The sequence below is a fragment of the Sinohyriopsis cumingii genome, chromosome 2 (assembly GCF_028554795.1).
Source record: "Sinohyriopsis cumingii isolate HCF-2022 chromosome 2, ASM2855479v2, whole genome shotgun sequence".
Lineage (NCBI taxonomy): Eukaryota > Metazoa > Mollusca > Bivalvia > Unionida > Unionidae > Sinohyriopsis > Sinohyriopsis cumingii.
The window spans coordinates 165751523-165772322 of NC_142962.1; positions in this window are offsets into that span (position 1 = coordinate 165751523).

Here is a 20800-nt window from a genome sequence, read left to right on the forward strand (position 1 = left end):
AACAGGAGTTGCGTTTTACCCGATCCTGACGGTCCTATGATGATCATTCTGATAGAGTTTGGTAGCACTGAATTATGCTTAACTGGCTCCTTTCTTCGCGTCGCAGAAAAATCTGTAATTTCCATTTGTATATAAAGAATAATAATTATGGATCTATATTGTGTGAAGTGTAAGGCACGAACCCCTACGAATGATCTAACAACCATTACAACAAAAAATAACAGACAAGCACTTTCTGGTAAGTGTACGCGATGTGGCACAAAAAAATTTAGATTTCAAAAAAAAAGCGAGAATTTAGCGGAGGTGACATTGCAGCCAAACTTGGAAAGCTCCCCGGAACTCCCTGGGCAAAGTATCCCGGAGAAAAACATCTCCCAGGATACAATTACTGCGGTCCAGGGACCCGACTAGATATCAGACTTGATGAACAATCTAAACCAAAACCGGGAGAGTATCCGATAAACGCTATCGACGCAGCGTGTCACATACATGATGTTGCTTATCGAAGTAAAGATCTACAAGACAGGCATATCGCGGATGTGAAATTAATTCATGCACTAAGCGCCATAAAAAATAAATCATTTAAGGAGTCACTCGCTAATTGGTTAATAAGATCAGCGATGAAATCTAAATTAGCATTAGGCGCTGGATAATTAATAACAATGGAAGCGATTTATTATTCCCCAATCGGATACTGGAGAGGTAACTCAGCAATTAATAAACTCGCCAACGCGGCATCAGTAACACGCGAGGTTGCCAAAAATTGGCTATCAAAACAAGCAATATGGCAAATCTACTTACCACCACCTCGACAAATCAACTTTGCACATTTTGATGTTAGTACCCCCAATGAAGTTCATCAGGCTGACATACTATTCCTGCCTCATGATACTGTCCGTAGAAAAACATACAAATACGCGCTAACAGTAGTTGATGTTGCCAGTAGATACAAAGAAGCAGAACCGTTAGCGACTAAAACAGCCACTGAAGTTGCCTCTGCGTTTAAACGAATTTATCAGCGAGGACCTCTAAACTGGCCACGATTATTACAAGTTGATCCTGGCAAGGAATTTCAGGGCGCGGTGTCATCACTGACAAAGCAGCATAACGTTGTTATACGACGAGGACATACTGAAATTCATCGGGATCAGGCAATTGTTGAGCGATTTAATAGAACACTCGCTGAGAGATTATTCGGATACCAGTACGCGAGGGAATTCATTTACGATACGAGATCTCGTGAATGGGTTGCAAGACTGCCAAACGTGATAGCCGCACTGAATAATGAAATTACCAGAACAACAAACATGAGACCTGTAAATGCAATCACAAAAAAATATATACCCCGCGTCAGTGAACGCGGACAACAGCAACAAAATGTTTCAACGCAGCCAGGGACGCTAGCGTCCCCACTGCTGGGTAATGTCACCGTTAGGTATTTATACGAACCAGGCGAACTAGAAGGAGGAAAAAAAAGAGCAACCGATCCCACATGGAGTGTTACTACACATAAGATATCCAGCATAACCAGATCAACTGGGAGAAACGCAATCTACAGATTAGATTCGACTGCTCCTCAACGCGGATTTAAACGCGAGCAACTTCAGGTGATTCCCGAGGATACACAATTACCACCCCGATCACTAAAGTGATCCGCACTGAAGTGATTCAATCATTTAAATAACTGCAGCAACACCTCTGCGTCGGTTACACTCAAGACAGGTCAACATCACATTTTCACGTGTATGACCGCGACTGCTATCTATTCTATCTACGGTGAATTGCCTTGGGTCGTTTTTCGAATACTGCCACAGCAATAAACAATTACAACTCGCACAGTGATTATTCTGCTGTTGTTGTAATTGTATTACAAATTCAACATCCAAACTTTGTTTGGGATCAAACTCTCTACCATTTTTTTTGTCGCTCTGTTTGTAACCGGCTAATTTCTTTCTTATTGTATCATCAGCGATTGATCTGTTGATGCTGTCGTTGATAACATCATCTAATACAATTCTTTGTAACTGAGCTATCCTTCTTACTCTTGACACGGCTAAATAAACTAAATTTGACCACTCGATGCGATCATCGACAATCCAAACTGTTGTATCTGAAATAGTTAGTCCTTGCGAACTGTGGATGGTCATAGCGTATCCTAGCGTCCACGGGGATTTGCTCATTTTCAGTGCCTGTTCGACAGCATCAACATCAACGATAACAATATCATTTAATACTAAATTTTGTTTTTCCGTCCCTGACGCAGTCAGGCGTCCTGGAATATCAACATCAATATTCTGCAATCGCGTATCAGCTGGTCTATAACACAACGGCACTGGCAACATGGGAAATTTCTTCTGATGTAACTGAAATAACCGCTGCTGAAGTGTGTCCCTGACTATCTTTCTACTTGCCACAATTAAATCACCTGGTTTCCACGTTTCCCAAAAGTCGCTCAGCGAAGTCTCTGGAATTATTTCACGCATTATCTCACACTGGACTTTATTGGTTTGTAGCCTGATCAGTGTCTTAAACTCTTTCAGCGTTTCATCGAGTGCTCTGTGATCGTTAGTTATTTCCTCATAATAATCTACAAAAGTTTGCAGCCACTCGTGTGGAGATTCACCTGTAAATGGCGGTGGTTGACCATGATCGCCGCACATCACCACTGCGGTATTTTTCTTTAGCAACCAATCCAGAAACTGTTTTAATATATCTAACGGCACAGTGTCTATCTCATCCCAGATTATTTTCTCGGGAATATATTTCGTTCCCATTCGTTCAGGTGTCCACGTGCCGCCGCTGTATTTGAAAAAACTGTGATACGTGCACGCGTTAACATCCCGTTGTCTCATCTCCCTGGCAAGTCTGTGTGTGGGAGTCAGCACGACCAAGTCAGAACCGCGAAATAATTCAATCGCCCGAGTTGTCTTACCAGAACCACCAGGGCCGTTTAGATAAACTGTTTTGTGTCTTGTAACAGGATCGTGCACCGGCGGAGACAACGAAACCGTCGAAGACATTTCTGCGCTGCGATACTCATCCACGATTTCAACGTCAGCTGATTCACAATATCCTTGTAACATTTCATTCTTTATTCTCCACGAGCCCCACGATGGATCATCCGATATAACATTATCCAACAGCGCTGAGTATTTTTTATTAATATAAAATGAATCCGTTGCAACTCTCACTGCGACAACAGGGAATCTATTAATCATCGACAACAAATTTATGGATACATAAGCTAGCATCGAAGATCTCAAATGTGTGTACTGAGATGATTCTCCGTCGATATAACTAAAAACAGTCCCTAGTTTTTCCCCGTTTGACAGAAACACATCTTCGCGGTTACAGAACATGTTGTTCGTGGCTGCATCAGCGACAACAAGATCCAATTCAGTCTTGTCCATGATTAATCGACTGTGATGTTGTTTATGATCATACGCTCCACCTTGAGTGAATTTCCCTATTATTCTTCGTCCTAGATCTTTTGCTGTGCTTTCGTCATTTCTGAGTTTGTTTTTAAGTACTTCAGGAGCTTTCTTGATGATAGCGTCGATAGAAGTTTCTGGATATTCTCGTGACCAATCTTCGATGACTTCTTCTAACGTAACCGGCGTTGGAGTTGGCAACCAAACTTCGGTTTGACGACAATAACATATAATCGCTTCGCTGACCGTCAGCGACAACAGTATTCGACTGTCAAGCATGTATCGCAATAACACTATCGGTGCCCATCGCTTCTCAACGAAATGTCTGCCAAACCAAACATAACACACAGGATGTAAATCCTTAGCGAATTTAAACGACGACACACAAGCAAATCCGGTCAAGTCAAAATCAGGCAATGGTCCGTTTACAGCAACTCTTGTCATCGAGTTTGTAACGTGGCCAAATCGTTTAAAATATTCGCTGCATTCTCCACGCCCAAGGAAACTTCCTGGATAACACGCCGTCATGTCGACGGATATCATACCGCGGTGATCATATCGAGTATTCCACAAACCGCCGTGTCCGTATTCAACACAGCTCTGTTGGATATCCGCAAGAAAACTTTTCGGAGTTGGTCTCCATGAATTTCGTTCCCGGGCTACATGTGCGGCAACACCCGGGACAGTAAAACAGTGTGTCAGTAATGTATCAGTGTTGCCCGCATGATATTTTTCTGCGAGTTTTTTCATTTCCTGCTGTAACGCCGTTGTTCTATATATTTCCCCGTCGGGTCTCACAAACTGATCATATTCTCCATCTTCACTACTTCTGAATAACCACACAGACACCGGATCGGTTTTACTTATCTGATAAATAAAATCAAACATGCTCCCAGAATTGCTTTGCAATTCCGGATAATACTTCACAACACGGTCTCGCGGGAATATCCTAACCGAGTCAGTCCAGGCGTGACTGTTATGATCGATAATAGTTATTGGTGTTCCACGGGAATTGTATTTACACTCATACAATACCTCACCGGTTAACGATGAAACCGTTATAGGAAATTTTAGTAATCGCTCTAGCTCAGCAACATCATTTATTGACGCTCCTTTATCCGCTACTCGTGTCGCCCACGCTGTTATTTTAGTTTGTCTTAGCGGTGTTAGGCCGTTTCCTCGCATTGCATTTTTAAAATGTTCCATTACTCGCTCAGCTACACAATTCATCCTTGACTCTGTCAACGGCGACACCTTCATCGGTTTGAGTTTATCAACGCTTGGTTTCTTCATCGGATAAATTCCATAAATGACTGCGGTCACAGGATACGCTCTGGCATAATATGGTATATCAATCCCAACAAGTACTCCCGGTTTTGAGTCTTTACTTAACAGAACGGTTTTTCCACGAACCCCCTTGGCATCAAGAACAGGGTCTAGTTTGTCTCTGATAATCCACTTTCCGTCGTCGACTCTAACAATAAATTTTATCTGTATGAAATATCTTCTATCGTCGAGATACCCAATTATGTTACGCGCGATTGTATCGTTCATGGTAGCATCAATGATAATGCTTGCGTCGGGGATAATTTTATACGTAGAGAACACATGTCCGGCACCATCACGACGAAACTCTTCTTTGGCGTTCTTGATAACACCAATTACCGTTGCTAACTCTCTTCGTCGTGGATCAGCGGTTAACCGGTCAAGATCGAATCGAGAACCTGATACGGGTTTTATTCTGGATAGTCTTTCAAAACCCATTATTATAATTAAGACAAATATTTAAATAGACAAAAATATTATATATAATGAACGGAAACTCAAAGAGTTTCTCATGCAAGTGGATCAAACTAAATTCATCAGCGCCGTGTAGCAAACCCTGCAGAGGCGAATACTGTGGACAACATGCTCAACAGGTCCGCGGTGGGAGTCTAGGACCGATACCGTGTATCAGATGCGGCATTGGAGTACGAGGAAAAACGCAATTATGTTCAGCGTGTGGGGGAAAACGCTATCGAGAACTAAAACGGTATTATGATAAAAAAAATCCAGACTGTGATAACGCTCTCTCGGAGCGTGATTACATAAATAAGTTTTCAGACAAATTATGAATTAGACAAATGATTTGCTTATAGTATAATGAATCAGGAATTCGTCCGACATCCAACTATTCCAAATTATGAGGCAAACCGAGATGGCATAGTACGACACTGCACGCGAAGACGACCAGTTGGTGGAGTTGATAATGGTGGTTATTCAAGATTTACTGCCACGTGCGGAAAGAGGTATTTATGTCATCGTTTTATTTACGAATGTTTCTTTGGAGTGATCCCTAAGGGTTTTGTCATTGATCACATTAACGGTAACATACTTGATAACTCTATAAACAATCTTCGCGTGGTCACTCAGAGCAAGAACTGCCTACTGGGTAACACAGGGCGTTGTAAAACAGTTGCAAGAAGAGCTATTAAATCTATAAACGCAATTACAGGTGAAGAAATTGTATTCCAGTCAATAAACGCCGCCGGTAGGTATTTCGGTATTTGTCCACCTTCTGTACAGCATGTCGCAGATGGGATCTACAAAACAGCATTTTCAAAGAAGCTCAAACAGAAGATTTCATTCTGTTATATAACTCTTATCGTTGACACAAACGACGATAACTCCTCCGAGAGTGTGTAACGCTTTGCAGAGTTGTCGTTGCTGGTCAGAGGATTTGCTCCCCCTAAGAAAGCCACCTTGATAAAATATTTTATCGAGTTCATAACATGTAATCATTTATTTACCGTAGAATATATATTTTTTTACAAACAATATCCTCGTTTTACTGAATATATCCGACTGTTTTGCTCTTCTGTGCTTGTTATATGACCGCGCTTAAGAAAACATACAATTAAAATATTTTAAACAAGTCCCGCCCACTGCTAGAGCGAATTTCCAACTCGCAAGTAACAGTTGGGTTATATACGAAATCGCTCCCTAAGACCTTTGGGTCGATCGAAAGTCAGCACGCGCAAGCAAAACCATAAATTTAATCCGCCAATGGCGGGTGTCTTTTGTGCACCATCCAATGGTCGATTCAATGGATGGTTTTGCTCTGCTGCTGACCGTAGAAAATGACCCACCTGTGTATGTTTGTGTCGTCATAGGATAAGGTCTTAGGATAAGTTAGGATAAGATTACATGTTCATTGTGCCTTTACTTGCTGTCATACTCGAATCAGAGGTAAAGGTTGTCTGTTCTGTACCGTCTCTTAGGATAAGATTACATGTTCATTGTACCTTTGCTTGCTGTGATACTCGAATCAGAGGTAAAGGTTGTTTGTGTTGTCAAATAAATGTTTGCCGGGCCTGCTAGAGAACTCGATCCTAGAAGCCAGGGCTGTCTCGTCTTGTAAATAAATGTGCCTCTGAGTCACTTGGCAGTCAGAGGGGTCCGTCCTTAGGATAAGTTACGTGTTATATGTTTGTCCTTGTCAATTCACTAAACACGTCCTCTTGAGCCTATAGATATCTAGAGGCTCTTGCAGGGGATAAAGTGTTTCGTGTTACATGTTGTATTGTCATGTCGGAAGCAGTCCTCGTGGGGTTCTAGAACGTTATTTGACGATCTAGGCCCTTGCAGGGGATAAATGTTTCCGACTGTCTCGTTTTGTTTTGGAAAGCTAGCGTTTCTCATGCAAAGTGTTTCTATTAAAAATATAAAAATATATAATAATATGAATCACGAAAATATAAATACCATACTTGTTGAAATTAAAGAATTACAACAGCGAGGTTTTAATATTTTACTAGACACTGAAACAATTATGTCAGATTTTGAATCCTTGAATGAGCTATCACGGTTGGGGAAGAACAATCTCCCTGCCAGATATAGGTTCATTAAGGGTTTGCAAGATCGTGTTTACAGATCACTTGCCGGGATAACTGAAAATCAGGTATCTGAATTTATTCCACTGTGCCGTGCAGTTGAGAAGATTCGTCTTGGATTGTCACAAGAGTATGAGACTCGAAAATTAATTAGCACCAGGGTGAGACGGTTAAAAGGTTATATAAAGAATCTAGACACGGAAATGCCTTGCATTTCTGACGAAAATACTAGTGTTTCTGACTACGAGGCCGACAAGGAAGTATAAACCGCATAGCGTGTGACTCACAGCACAAAGTGAAAGTAGAACCTGAGAAACGCTAGCGCCCCCCCCCCCCCCGCTTGGAGTGTAAAGCACATTTCCACGGGTAAAAAAAAAGTGTATTATTTTTTTTGCCCTTGGAAACTCAAAGCATTTCTCTGGAAGTCCAAAGGACTTCTCAAGGGCGCTTTCAGATTTTCAGGATTTGCTTAAGTGTTTCAACATCAATACAGGAATGAGAATAGTTCATAATCTGTTCTCGTTGACACCAAACTATGATCATATGATTTTGCTGTAGCTGTGTTAATTGTGACGGAGTTAACAAGAAGTCTTCGTCACCATACACGTCAACGATTATTTTAACGGGGAAATACTGTTCTGGGAATGTCTGTATTTGAAATGCGGTTTTTATTGCCTCGTAAAGAATTTGCTTATCATGAATATGAACTCGTGCATGAATGTACTCGGGTTGATACATTATACACAACCGTTTTTTTTTAAATGCGTGCTAGCACTTTCAACGATAACTTATGCTGGTTTTGATAGGGTATTTGCACGATAAAATGACGAAAATGGATCAGTGCAGAAAAAAAAACTATTATAAATATTATGGATCCCTTGACTTAGGACTTCACCAGTAAGTTTATACTAACAGTCTCGTCACGCAGGTCCAACAAATTCCCCCCCTGGTCGGTGAGTTTGAAATTTATCGTTGACAACCACGGGTTATGACACCGTAGATAGACCGGATTGATTGGTTCTTGCACAATCAGAAAACCAGGGGGGTCTCTTGGTGTGAACGTATACAGGATAAACCCCTGTTGTGCCGTCGTAGTATCTGATGCGCTGTAACTGCCATCGATGACGTCACATACAAGATTGACCGCAATAACATCTGTGATATTTACGATCCCGGGTGAGATGTGTCTGCCATCGGATGCTGTACTGTTGTCGTGCTTGAGAATAACAGGTTGTGGTTTTATTCGTTCGTACGCGGCAAGAATATCTTCGAAAGATTGATCGATGAGATCAGAGACTGATTTTTTCAGCTCGGGCACGTTATATCCAGGAAATTTAAAATCTGAAATATCATTCACTTGAATACCATATTTAATTGCAAAATCTGCTCTGGCTATCTGTCTATAATTATCATCGATATAGTCTTTAAGATCCAGTAAAGCCTGAATTATTCTTAGATTTATAGTTTCCATGGCCGATGCGAGTTTGTTTAGTTTTTCTATGGTTGTGATAATATTATCACGCGGACTTGTTAAATCAGAAATATAATCTTGGAAATATACTCGCAGGAGTTGTAGCTGTTGTTTATGTACTAGATTGATCGGAATAAATAATTCAGATTCTATATCATCTAGACGGTAAACACGGAGCTCCTGCCCCCCCTTAACACGTGGAGCTTCTATACTCCAAGTATCGGGCATTAAAGTACTTTTTCTTGCTAGTAATTGATCTGCAAGGAGTAAATAATAATTGTATTCGAGGTCGTGTAGTGCTTCTTTATAGGTCATAAAATCCGATTTTTCAGGTTTTGGTGGACGAGGTTTAACCTCGGGGGCCTTTGGCCATCCTAATAATGTTCGGATTGAGCTGTTATAAATATCCACGGCGTATCCTGGCGTTGAGATTTCAATGACCGCAGACAGCGTTGGTTCATGAGCTGTTATAGATATTTTGGCTTCCTTGCCGGTGATTCGTTTTATTTGGCGTTGTATCTCATTATTGATTTCTTCGATCTGATAACTCCCAGTGGGAAGTGTAATTGTATTCCAGTCAAGTTCACCCTGTTCGCCGGAGTCGGCTTTGCTTTTCCCGAACACGAATGAATTATTTGGCTGCAGACCACCAAATGATGCCGACCTAACATTGGGCCAGCTGTGATACACACTGAGCTTTGCTAACGCGATTTCACTCACTGGAATTGGAGTTCGAAAATTAATACCGAATTCTGGTGTCGTCGAGGACACTGAGATCATTGTGGTCCTTACCGGTGTTGTGTTTGTGGCTATTTGTTGAAGCAGTTCTATTGACATTATTTATTTGTTTAGTTTTCAAATAGTCATTGTACGCATCTGACATTAGTTTGAATTCAGAATCTGATATCGTAGCGTCGCTACTTTGCACGTCTAACGATGATGATATCAGCGATGATAATTTCTGATATGCGGTCGTGGCTGTATTTAATTTTGTCGTGTAATCGTGTAATTTTGTGTTAGCACATGATGATATTTTTTTTGCTATGATGCCGAAAACTCCAGCTGTTGTTGTGGCCGCGGAAACACAGATCGTGGCGGCGACTGCTGCAGTTACCGGAGTGACCGCTGATAGTATTGCTCCGGCAGATGCAACAACGGCAGATACTGAATAAACCATAATATCCAGCACTGTTATGCGGCGCTTGTATTTTTTTACTTTTTGACTAGTTACTTCGATGACAGTTTTTAACTCAGATTGCCACTCACGGACTTGATTGTATCGATATTGTTGAGCATCTGGCGTCGTTGACATTATTCAATTACGCGGTAACCAATTGAGGCGTTGCAGCGACGAATTCCAAACAAAACCAGTAAGATGTTGCTGTTAAACTATCGTCCTCGGCTTCAAGCATAAATGTTTCCTCGGTTCCGCTGTTTAGTATTACAGTGCAAACCCCGGAATACTTATCGGTGGAATGTCTCCAAGGATATGTTGTGAAGATTTCAAATTTAGCGGCTGAAAACACAGACAACCTGTAAACACCGGTGGCTGTTGCTGTATATTTGATAGTGTTATTTTGTCGTGACCATGTTGCGAATCCCGATGATACCGTGAATACGATGTTGGTGATATGCCCCGGAGTAACTCCAGTGGGAACTTTAATCAAACTGGTTTTGTTAACGATATCAGGAATACCCGATACGATATCCTGCTGTGTTTGTTTGATCGTGTTAATGTCGGTCTTTACATCAGCGAGTTTTACATCGACGACTGGAGGAGTCCCAAAGAACTTATCCACGACCTCATCAGTTTTTACGAAGTTTCTTCGAAATCTTGTAAACGCGCCCACGTGAACATCATGCTCTGCACGCAGCGTATTTAGTTTACCGTTGACGATGTCCACGTATTGTTTGTTTGACGCATCCTGGTCGGATTCGGGATTCGCTAACGCGGTTATTTTGTTGCCGCTCATGCTGAGTTCGCCTGTCATCGTGTCACCGGCTTTTTTCACACATTTATCAACACCTTTATCAATACTGTCTTTGATGCTTGCGATTGATATATTCGAGTCCTTGATCCGGCCGCCATCACTAAATGCAGCGAAGTTATCCTTGGTAGCTCCAAGAACTCTGCGAATTATATCATTCCACTTAATGTTGCTCGTTCTTAGTTTTCCTTGCCTGTCTTGAAAAATAGCAACTTCATCTGGGTCAACTCCAGCTATATTCAAAAGATTATCGACTTCATCTCGGGTCGCATATTTTGAGAGATCAGCATCTGTGCTTGGTTTACCTCCTCGTGTGAAAGGTCTTCCGTAAATATCCACCATTATTCTTATTGCTGTTTTTCAAATGCTAGCATTTCTCGATGCGGTATATTCATACACTACTTTATGAGGAGGAGTTGCTGGATTTCTTGAGATTGCATCAAGAACATTTAAAACCTCCCTCCCACAAATGGGCGGATCAATTAATGTTTGTGTTAGTAACGTCGACTGCCACACTGGAACATTAGAAAATCTGCTGACATACTTGAGAAACTCAACTGGCGGTGCTAAACCGTACGAATCAAAATAGATAATTCCACGTGGATCGATCGCGTAAGCAACCCAGTGAGTTCCAGGACCATCTTTGTTGTCGAGATTGATAATGCTAGTTTCTGGATTATTCGGCCGCGTCGGTAATTGATCTCGCATAAATACGCCTCTGAAATGTTTTATACGCAATTTTTTAACAGCATCGAGTAAATCAAAATTAGAAGCTGGAAGCTTCAACATCGGGGACACTTTGTGTTTCAGCGTTAGAAATTTTTTGGATACCATGATGCGGGAGTTCCCGGTAGTCTTAGCCCTGATCCGCGAGCGGATCTCCCCTTTTTTTTGTACCCGTGTCCGGTTGCTTTCTTTAGTGCCATTCCAGCTGCGGTTCCAACTGCACCAAGTGCTGCTGCCTTTGCTACGGCTGGTGCTGCTGCTGCAATCAATGCCGGTATTGCTGCGAGAAGAGGAAATATTCCACCGGTTTTAGTCATGTCCTTGATAGCTGCAGCAGAGAAATTAAGTCGGACACCGGTTTTTGCTGTTAGTGCCTTATTAAAATGTTTAATCTGAGTATTAGTCAACGACAGCTTGTCTGGACCACCAACAAGTTGATCTCGTTTTAGTGTTATTGATGTCCCGCACGTGCTTGCGTTCTTCGATTGCAATTTCTTCGTTTGACCGGAAGTCAAGGTGACGTTAACATGACTGTATGACATTATATTTCAGAAACTAATCTAATTGTTACATGTTTTCTACTGGAGCGTCAATAACTCTCATTCGTCCGCCAACACCTTCAAGTAGCATTGCTTTATCGGAAAGTATAACCGCGACAGCTCTAAAACCAGCAGGCGGGCCGGCGGGAAACTCACCTACATGAGCTTTGAAGTGTATATCAACGACAGATTGTTTGGTTAGATCCAAATGTTCCAGCGAAAAGTAATAAATCGGATACAGCGTTGTAAAATCCAGTTGTGATATCTGCAACCCGGTATCAATATTTTGATCACGTCCCATAAATGTCATCAAACGATGATACGCACGCGCGACCTGATTGTTTGTATAATCTATCAGTATGTCCTCAAATGGTTCTTGATGCCCGTTTATTCGCAGCGAAACCTCAGAGACATTAAGTTTGTCAAATATCATATGACTCTGTAGTTGGGAAGTCAACCTCGCATTTTGCTGGAGTGCAACAAAAATATGTCGCGGCGCTGATATTCCCTGTTGTGATGATATATGCCACGTAAACTGCCCGAGACCGGCACCTTGAATGGAATCTGTTGATGTTGTTAACCACGATATCAGTGATTTACCGCCTGTGTCCATGAAAGAGAGTAACCGTTGCTCTTCAGTGATCGATGGGGACATCACTGGCATCCACAAAGCAAGCTTGAATAATATTACTTTACCGCCAGCAACACCGTCTTCTCGCCAGATGGCTTCAACATCATCACTTTTTCGGTTAAGTACAACTGTATGATTGGCTCCAAAAATAACCTTTCTGACATGTCTGCAAAATCCAAAGATGTGAGACAGTGGAATTGCGCATGAAAATCTCCTACGTTCACCTGATAACATTAATTTACGTGTAGCAAAACCTAAATTGTAATCTGGACTAGGCCTTAATATTGAAAAATCAGCACCTGGCCTGGCCTCAAATCCAGCCGGTTGTGGGTTTATAGCAGTGCCTTGTGCTGTTTGTACTTGAATAGCAGATCTGTGTTCAGGATGATCAGAATTATCCTTAGCGAACATCATAGTCGGACCAGCTGATCTAGTGTAATCATCTGAGTATCTCGCTAATCCCAGGATTGTTGTAGCAACGTCAACATTATCCTGAATTATTTCAATTTCTCTTCCGTCAATGCTGTATGAAGCACTTTTGAACAGCGCCATGATACCGTTGTTAACAAAACCAACTCGAACATTAGCTCCGTATGCTGTATTAGCGGCAACATCTGTTACAAGTTCACCCGTGACTTCAAGAAATGCTTCAGCGGGCAGGAAATATCTACTTGTATCCTGGACTCGTAATTCAATTCGTCCGCGTTGATTAGGTACTGTTGCCTCATAAGAATAATACTGATAATCGCGCACGGACTCATCTTTTAGTGTTGGTGCATCCATGTCGAACGCTGGATCAGATATAGGTTTAAACATTTTATATAAAATTATTGTCTTCTAAAACGAAATCCGCTTCCTGATATCAGGCTTGTATTTATTTGTTCGGGTGTTTGGGTTACAAGCTCTGCAAGTTTTTGATTGGCAGCCTGATTTATTACTTTACTGACGTCCGCGGGCATAAGTTCAGTACTGGCCAGTTTCACCGGTGGCGGTTTTTTTGATCTACGAGTTAACCGTAACAATCTATCCTTGATTGACGCGAATGCCTTCCCGGCGAGATCACCAACAGATCCAAGGGCTTTATCCTTGACAACATCAATAGCTTTCATCGACAATTGTTTTGCAATCGGTAACACCTTAGGGGCTATTCTTGAAAACAAACCAGTAACTGTATCACCGAGACCATCTCCGTAGGTTGCTCTGTAGACTGGTAATCGCGAGTTCACTACGCGGACTGGTAACACGCTAGCGTGTCTAGGTTGAGAATTGTGCACGATCATTTTATTTAATTATTGTTTCTCTAACTAAATTTGCTAGTCGCTGTAGTAACCATCCGCGAGTTCATCAATGAGCCCCCGGTAGATGCCGATATCCATAATGCCACGCTGAAATAGTCTCTGACAGATATCTGCGGCTTCATTTATAATTTCCGGAGAGTTGTTTCCGGCACGTCTTCCTCCGATGAGAACTTCCAACCGTGATACGTCATTGACGATATTGTTAGGACAAGCAATAAAACCGGATCCTAAACCCCTTCCTGTCGTCGTTGGTGGCACAATTCTTGGGGATAAAATGTCTTTCGGCAAACTTTCAGGAGACGTTGTTAGGTCAATTATCGGCGACCTAGTTTTTTTGGATTTTTGGCCGCGTGGACTTCCTTCAGATGCAGCCTCGTATTCACTTAACGGAGTTATGTCAGGATCTATTGCTCTTCGCCGTGAAGGATATTGTTGTCGTTGTGTGTGTTGCAACGGTGATTTTTCTTCTTGAGGTTGCGATGGTGGAATTTCAAGTTTACGTATAGCATCTACAAGTCTATCGTATTTTGTATCGTCCCTGCTGATTTGTTTTTTATTTTCACGTATACGATACGAATATTTGATAAAATTATCATCTGTCATAGAACCGTGTTCTGGGGTTAAAGACACATCTCTTCTAATCAATCCTAACAGTATTGTCTCAGGTAATTTCTCTTCTGGTACATTTTTAAGAAGTTCAATATAATCCGGCGTAAATCTTTTGGCGGGGTCAGTAATTCTCCCTGTTACTCGCTTACCAGCAGGTACTGACACAACAACTTCCTCATCAGGTGGAGGCCCGGGTTTAAGTCCAGCTGAAATATCCTGTAAAATTTTCCTTTGCTCTATTAAAGCCTCTTTGGTAACAGCTGCGGATTTTTCAGTAGCTTTGGTCACGGGTTTAAATAATTCCTCCGCGGATTCTGCAAAGCCTTCCCGTGCTTGCTGTCTTAGTTGTAATTTTTGTCTGACACTATCACGGACAGGAAGAAATTTCTGAATTGCTTCGAGACGTTCTCGAGCTAATCTAGTCGTATGTGCTTCTCCAATATTTGCCATTATTTATTTGTCAATGATTTAATTCCGCTAACATAAAAATGTTTTTCCTTGGAAACTCATTTCGTAGAGCAGCAGAGGGGGGGGGGGGGGCTGGACCGACCGACCGTGTCAATGACGACCCGCGGGGGAATAGTTTCAGATTTATTGAAGTAAACCAAGAACGTCAGCGCGCGGATGTTATTGCATTTCCCCGGTCGTCGAAGAGTCTCTCCGAGAGAAATTATTCGACGTTCAGGGATATTTTTTTTTTATTCTGTGGTCGTCATGGAAAGGTTTATCGTCGAAATAAGTAAACCGAAACTGTTTTTGTCTATTCAGTACTATTTTAGTTTCGGTCTGTTCACCCCCTCTGCTGCTAGACGCAATTATTACTTAATTTAATAATGAGATGGATGAAGTGGGATAAGTTGTATTTAATCGCCCCTAGCGTAGATGATCAACGATGCTACGAGGTGTTGAAAGATTTTAACGAGAATGCATCAGCGATCACTGAAAAAAATGTTATTGAGTTTATTACAGATATCAATGATGCACCAGGTATTGATGATATTGATGGCGACGTTAACAATCTAGTCGTGTACGATGATGTTATGTTAGACAATCAAAAAAACCCAGCTAGGATATTTTCCAGAGGCAGGCATAAAAACACCGACGTGATATATGTCACTCAACGATACACTCAGATTCCAAAAGTAATCAGAGACAACTGTAATATTCTTGCTGTATTCAACGGCGTTGATACACACACGCTACGAAATATCTGGCAGACATGGTGCGGCGGTGACATGGACTTTAATGGTTTTCGAAACTTTTTTAGTCATGCTCAGTCGACCCCACATGGATTTGTAACGATAAATTTACATGATCCTCGGACACGATATCGTATCGGACTTGACCAAATATTCGGTTAGTTGTAAATAACCACTTAGCAGCAGGGGGGGAATGACATCGACGCGGTCGTCGCTGTGCTTACCGGACGCTGACGACGCTGGGGATCGGCGCGCAGAAGGTATTAATTAAACCAAATGACGTCACCATCGTGTAGGATGGACCGACGTCGTTTTTTTTTTTACCAGCGCTGACTACACCGGATCCGCTGAGTGCAGAAGTAATAATTAAGCAAAATAACGATTGGACAAAATGTCCGATTCGCCCCCCCTGCTGCTACTTACAACAAGCGACCAGTCTATTGATTCCGCCGGGTACTAGTCTAGCCTCCAATTATTTATTTTTAGACTGATGTGAGAATTTTCTGGTATTATTGTTTCCCTTGCGCACGTGGACACTGAAAGAAATACCAATCGTCGTCTATGAAGTAGAGCTAAACATCCGTAGCAGTAGACACGTTTTAGTTTCTTTAAAGGTTAAGTGGAATATCTAACAAAACAATGTTCTTTGATTACAACTTTTTCATAAATTGCATCAAACTGTTCAACATAGTACACATTGGTTTTCGAAGTTCGGATATAATGTATACATGTGTGAATTTGGGTATCAATCACAAATCTTGTTATGAGCTTACACATGTACGCCGGCACATAGCCGCCCCACCCCCATTTCACCTCAAAACATGCTCTGGCCTACATCTTTAAAACTTAATAGCTGACCACTAATGTTTGGCCCCCAACACCACCCACAGGGCTCGTATCGTTGTCGAAAATTGATCTGAAATTGAACTATAGTTATTATATATTACATGTATGACAGGTCAGTTTTAAGCAACGATACGAGCCCCTGTGCCCCCCCCCCCCAAAAAAAAAAAATTCTGCCGGCGCCCTTGCTTGTACAGACTTGTCAAGTGAAATGATTCTTGTTATATTTTGATTTATTACAGTTAACTAAAATATTAACCTCTTAACCTAACTGTTGGGTTTTTGTTAACAAAAATTTAAATAGATTGTTGAGGTATGAAATGTGCACAAAAACTGTAATTTGTATCTTGGAGTCTTCTGTTCAGAAGCACTTTTTCACACATGTGCACATACACACACACACACACACACACACACACACACACACACATATATATATATATATATAGTCAATGATATATTCTCATATGCTCTTGTTGGCCTGCTTACATCCGGATTACCTTTTGTCAAATTGTTTGTGTATTACATCACTTTGATGCCAGTAGCTTCTCATGGGTCAGTGGTTCTTTCCGAGGTTTTTCCAGGTTCTTCCTCCACCATTAATACTGGCCGCCATGTATAGCCTATTGTGTGCTGAAAAATGGCATTAAACCCAACAACAACAACTTATAAATATCAGTGACGACATCTCTAGGTGAAACATTTAAAAAGGTAATCTATTGTAAATATTGTCACTGATCAGTGCTAAAGCAATCTGATAGTCCAATGCCCAGGTTCCCTTTTAATTTCAGATCAGGCCCCTCCTATTATATTCTAAATGAGGTGCCTATAAGCTTTCAAACAAATCTAGTTTGACTGAAAACCTTTTTAATCCCGAACCCTCTGACATGGTTGTGTTTTTAAAAGTTTTTCGTAATTTTGAAAAATAGTAAGAAAAACAACTTCACTACATGCAGCAAGCAGAAATGGTAAATAGTCTGATGTAAAACTATCCTTTGGACAGTGTAAATAGTTTGAATTACAAGTAAAAAAGGACGTTACATATTATAGCCTTGAATGAGAATGTTTAAGCTATCTGCAGTAAAAGATTATTGACAAGTTTGTGATTTTACTCCATATATAAAATGCATTGCATGATTATTTCAGTTGTTGGAATAATGTTCAAGTATGATTCAATTTAGGAAGCAATTAGTTATAAGCAAAGCAAGCAAAGCCCAGAGGAAATAAATTTCAGAACTCCAGATTGACAGTTTTACTTTGTGAAGCACGTGAGCAAAGGGAGAGGGGTACATTATTTAATTCCTTGCACATACTGCAAACAACATATTGACATTTGTCATTCCAGTGTGTATGATGTCTGTCAAAATAGGAGCACCACCTGTATGTAACATATCTGACATGCTGAACTGAATGTTTATTGTCCCTCATATATCAGTGACTGTACATTATATGGTCCCTCATATATGTATATCAGTGACTATGTTATATGGTCCCTTGTATATCAGTGATTAATTATATTATATCTTGTATATCAGTGACTGTAGGTTATATGATCCCTTGTATATGTATATCCCTTATATATGTATATTGGTGACTATGTTATATGGTCCCTCATATATCAGTGACTAATTATATGGTCCCTTATATGTCAGTGAATGTAGGTTATATGATCCCTTGTATATCAGTGACTGTATGTTATATGGTCCGTCATATATCAGTGATTAATTATATGGTCCCTCATATATCAGTGACTAATTATATGGTCCCTTATATGTCAGTGAATGTAGGTTATATGATCCCTTGTATATCAGTGACTGTATGTTATATGGTCCCTTGTATATCAGTGACTAATTATATGGTCCCTCATATATCAGTGACTAATTATATTGTCCCTTGTATATCAAGGACTGTATGTTATATGATCCCTTGTATATGCAAGAACAAACTTAAAGACCTAATAATGTTTCCTACCTTAAATATTTCAGCATTTTTTTATGTTTTCGAATTTCATGGTGTTTGTTTTTTGTAATCATATCATTATATATGTTTTTTATGTTATTGGTGTTGTCTAATGTTGTAAAGCGCTTAGAGCTTCTAAAGAATTTAACAAATTTGTTAACAAATTTAAAATTACATTTAAGATAATCAGGAGCCATACCATGGAAGGATTTATAGACTAGTAAACCCTTCTGAAACTGATTTCACTGCTGAAATGGAAGTCACTTTAGGGTTTTATAAAGAGTTGTTGATGGTGCATCTAAATCAGCATCAGGAATAACTTGAGCTACACTGTTTTGAAATTTCAGTACTCTTTCCTCATTTTCTCTACCACATTTACCCCAGATAGAACAACAGTATTCTAGGTGTGGCATGATATATGCATTGTAGAATATCTTTCTCTGTTCTTGAGTGAGATCAGATTTTATTCTGTTCAATAGATAAGGCAGTGAATTAACTTTGTATGACCTATCAGCTTGTATTTTCCAACACAAGATATTGTCTATCATGATGCCAAGTAGTGTTTCATTTTCAGACTTGTATATCCATTCCTTTTATCATTACTTTGAAATCATTTTTCTCAAGTTTTTGCTCTTGCTCGATTACCTATTATAATGCTTTTTGATTTAGCTGCATTTATCTTCTAAAGTAGTGGAAGTATATGTGTGGCCTAGTCCACTGTTATCAGCTATGTAGGTGCATGTATGGCCTAGTCCACTGCTATCAGTACTTCATGTACATATATGATACCCCACTGTTGTCAGCACTGTAGGTACATGTATCATGGCCTAGTCCACTGTGTTATCAGTTCTGTAGATACATGTGTATGATCTAGTCCACTGTTATCAACACTGTAGGTATATGTATGGCCTAGTCCACTGTTGTCAGCATTGTAGGTATATGCATGGCCTAGTCCACTGTTGTCAGCATTGTAGGTACATGTATGGCCACTGTGTTATCAGTCCTCTAGGCACAGTTATGGCCTAGTCCACTGTTACCATCACTGTAGGTACATGTACATGTATGGCTTAGTCCACTGTTATGAGTACTGCAGGTACATGTTATGGCCCAGGCCACTCCTTTATCAGTACTGTAGGTACATGTATGGCCATTGGATTAGGATATATGCTACTCAACTCATAGTACAAATGTCAAGACAAGTTTAGCTTTTAATTTTAGAATCAAGCGTGTTTATTTTGTTTATTTACTTTCAGGAGTTTTAGTTGTTGTTGTGGGGTTTCAATGCCATATTTCAGCACACGATAGGCTATACATGGCAGCCAGTATTAATGGTGGAGGAAGAACCCGGGAAAACCTCGAAAAGAACCACCGACCCATGAGAAGCTACTGGCAAGCTTTCTCATATACCCACATTGGCTGAATCCAAGACTTGAACCAACGCAGACATATGTGAGATGGCAGTGATCCGTAACAGAGTGCTTTAGACCACTGGGCCACTCGGGGCCCCCAGGAGTTTTAGCAATGATTTGTTGTATATTGCTGGAAAATTTAGCATTCACACAAAGCTGCAAAGAGCCTGAAATGTCAACTTGTATTTTCCACAGTTTTGTGAGTAAGACAGTGCTTGGCCCTAATAATGCCTGTCACAGCCCTCATTCTAAGTCATTCCGTTGGTTAGTGGTTTGACCAGTATTTGTGGTTCAGTGCAGATCATGGAGTTCCCTCCATCTTTTAATCTAGTAGAAGTTTACCAAGTACACATGAAAGGGTAGTTGGTAGTAAGTTGACTTGTTTTTCAAGTATAGTTTATGTCACTGTAGCTTTCAACCTTATAGGTACAATGCTATCCCTTTCCATCAAAACAAAAGAGACTTTGATATTGTTTGGCAGAGAGAATTACATTAAATTGACATCATTCCAAAAGAGGCTCAGTTTGGCAGCGTGAGTTATCGGTACATCAATTTGATATCAAGCTGGCAAGCTTTCTCACATACCCACATTGGCCGAATCCGAGACTCGAACCCACGCAGATTTGCCAGATGTAAAGTTGCCTTTGAAATGATGGGCATAGCAATTAGAGTATTTAGATATGTCTAAATTTAACTGTCACGGTAAGTTTCTTGGTCTTGCTTTTTAATTACTTTAAATAAACTTTAACATTATAAACTATGTATATAATCTGCAAATAAATTGAAAATCTAAATCTATTATTGTATTCACTATATAATCATATA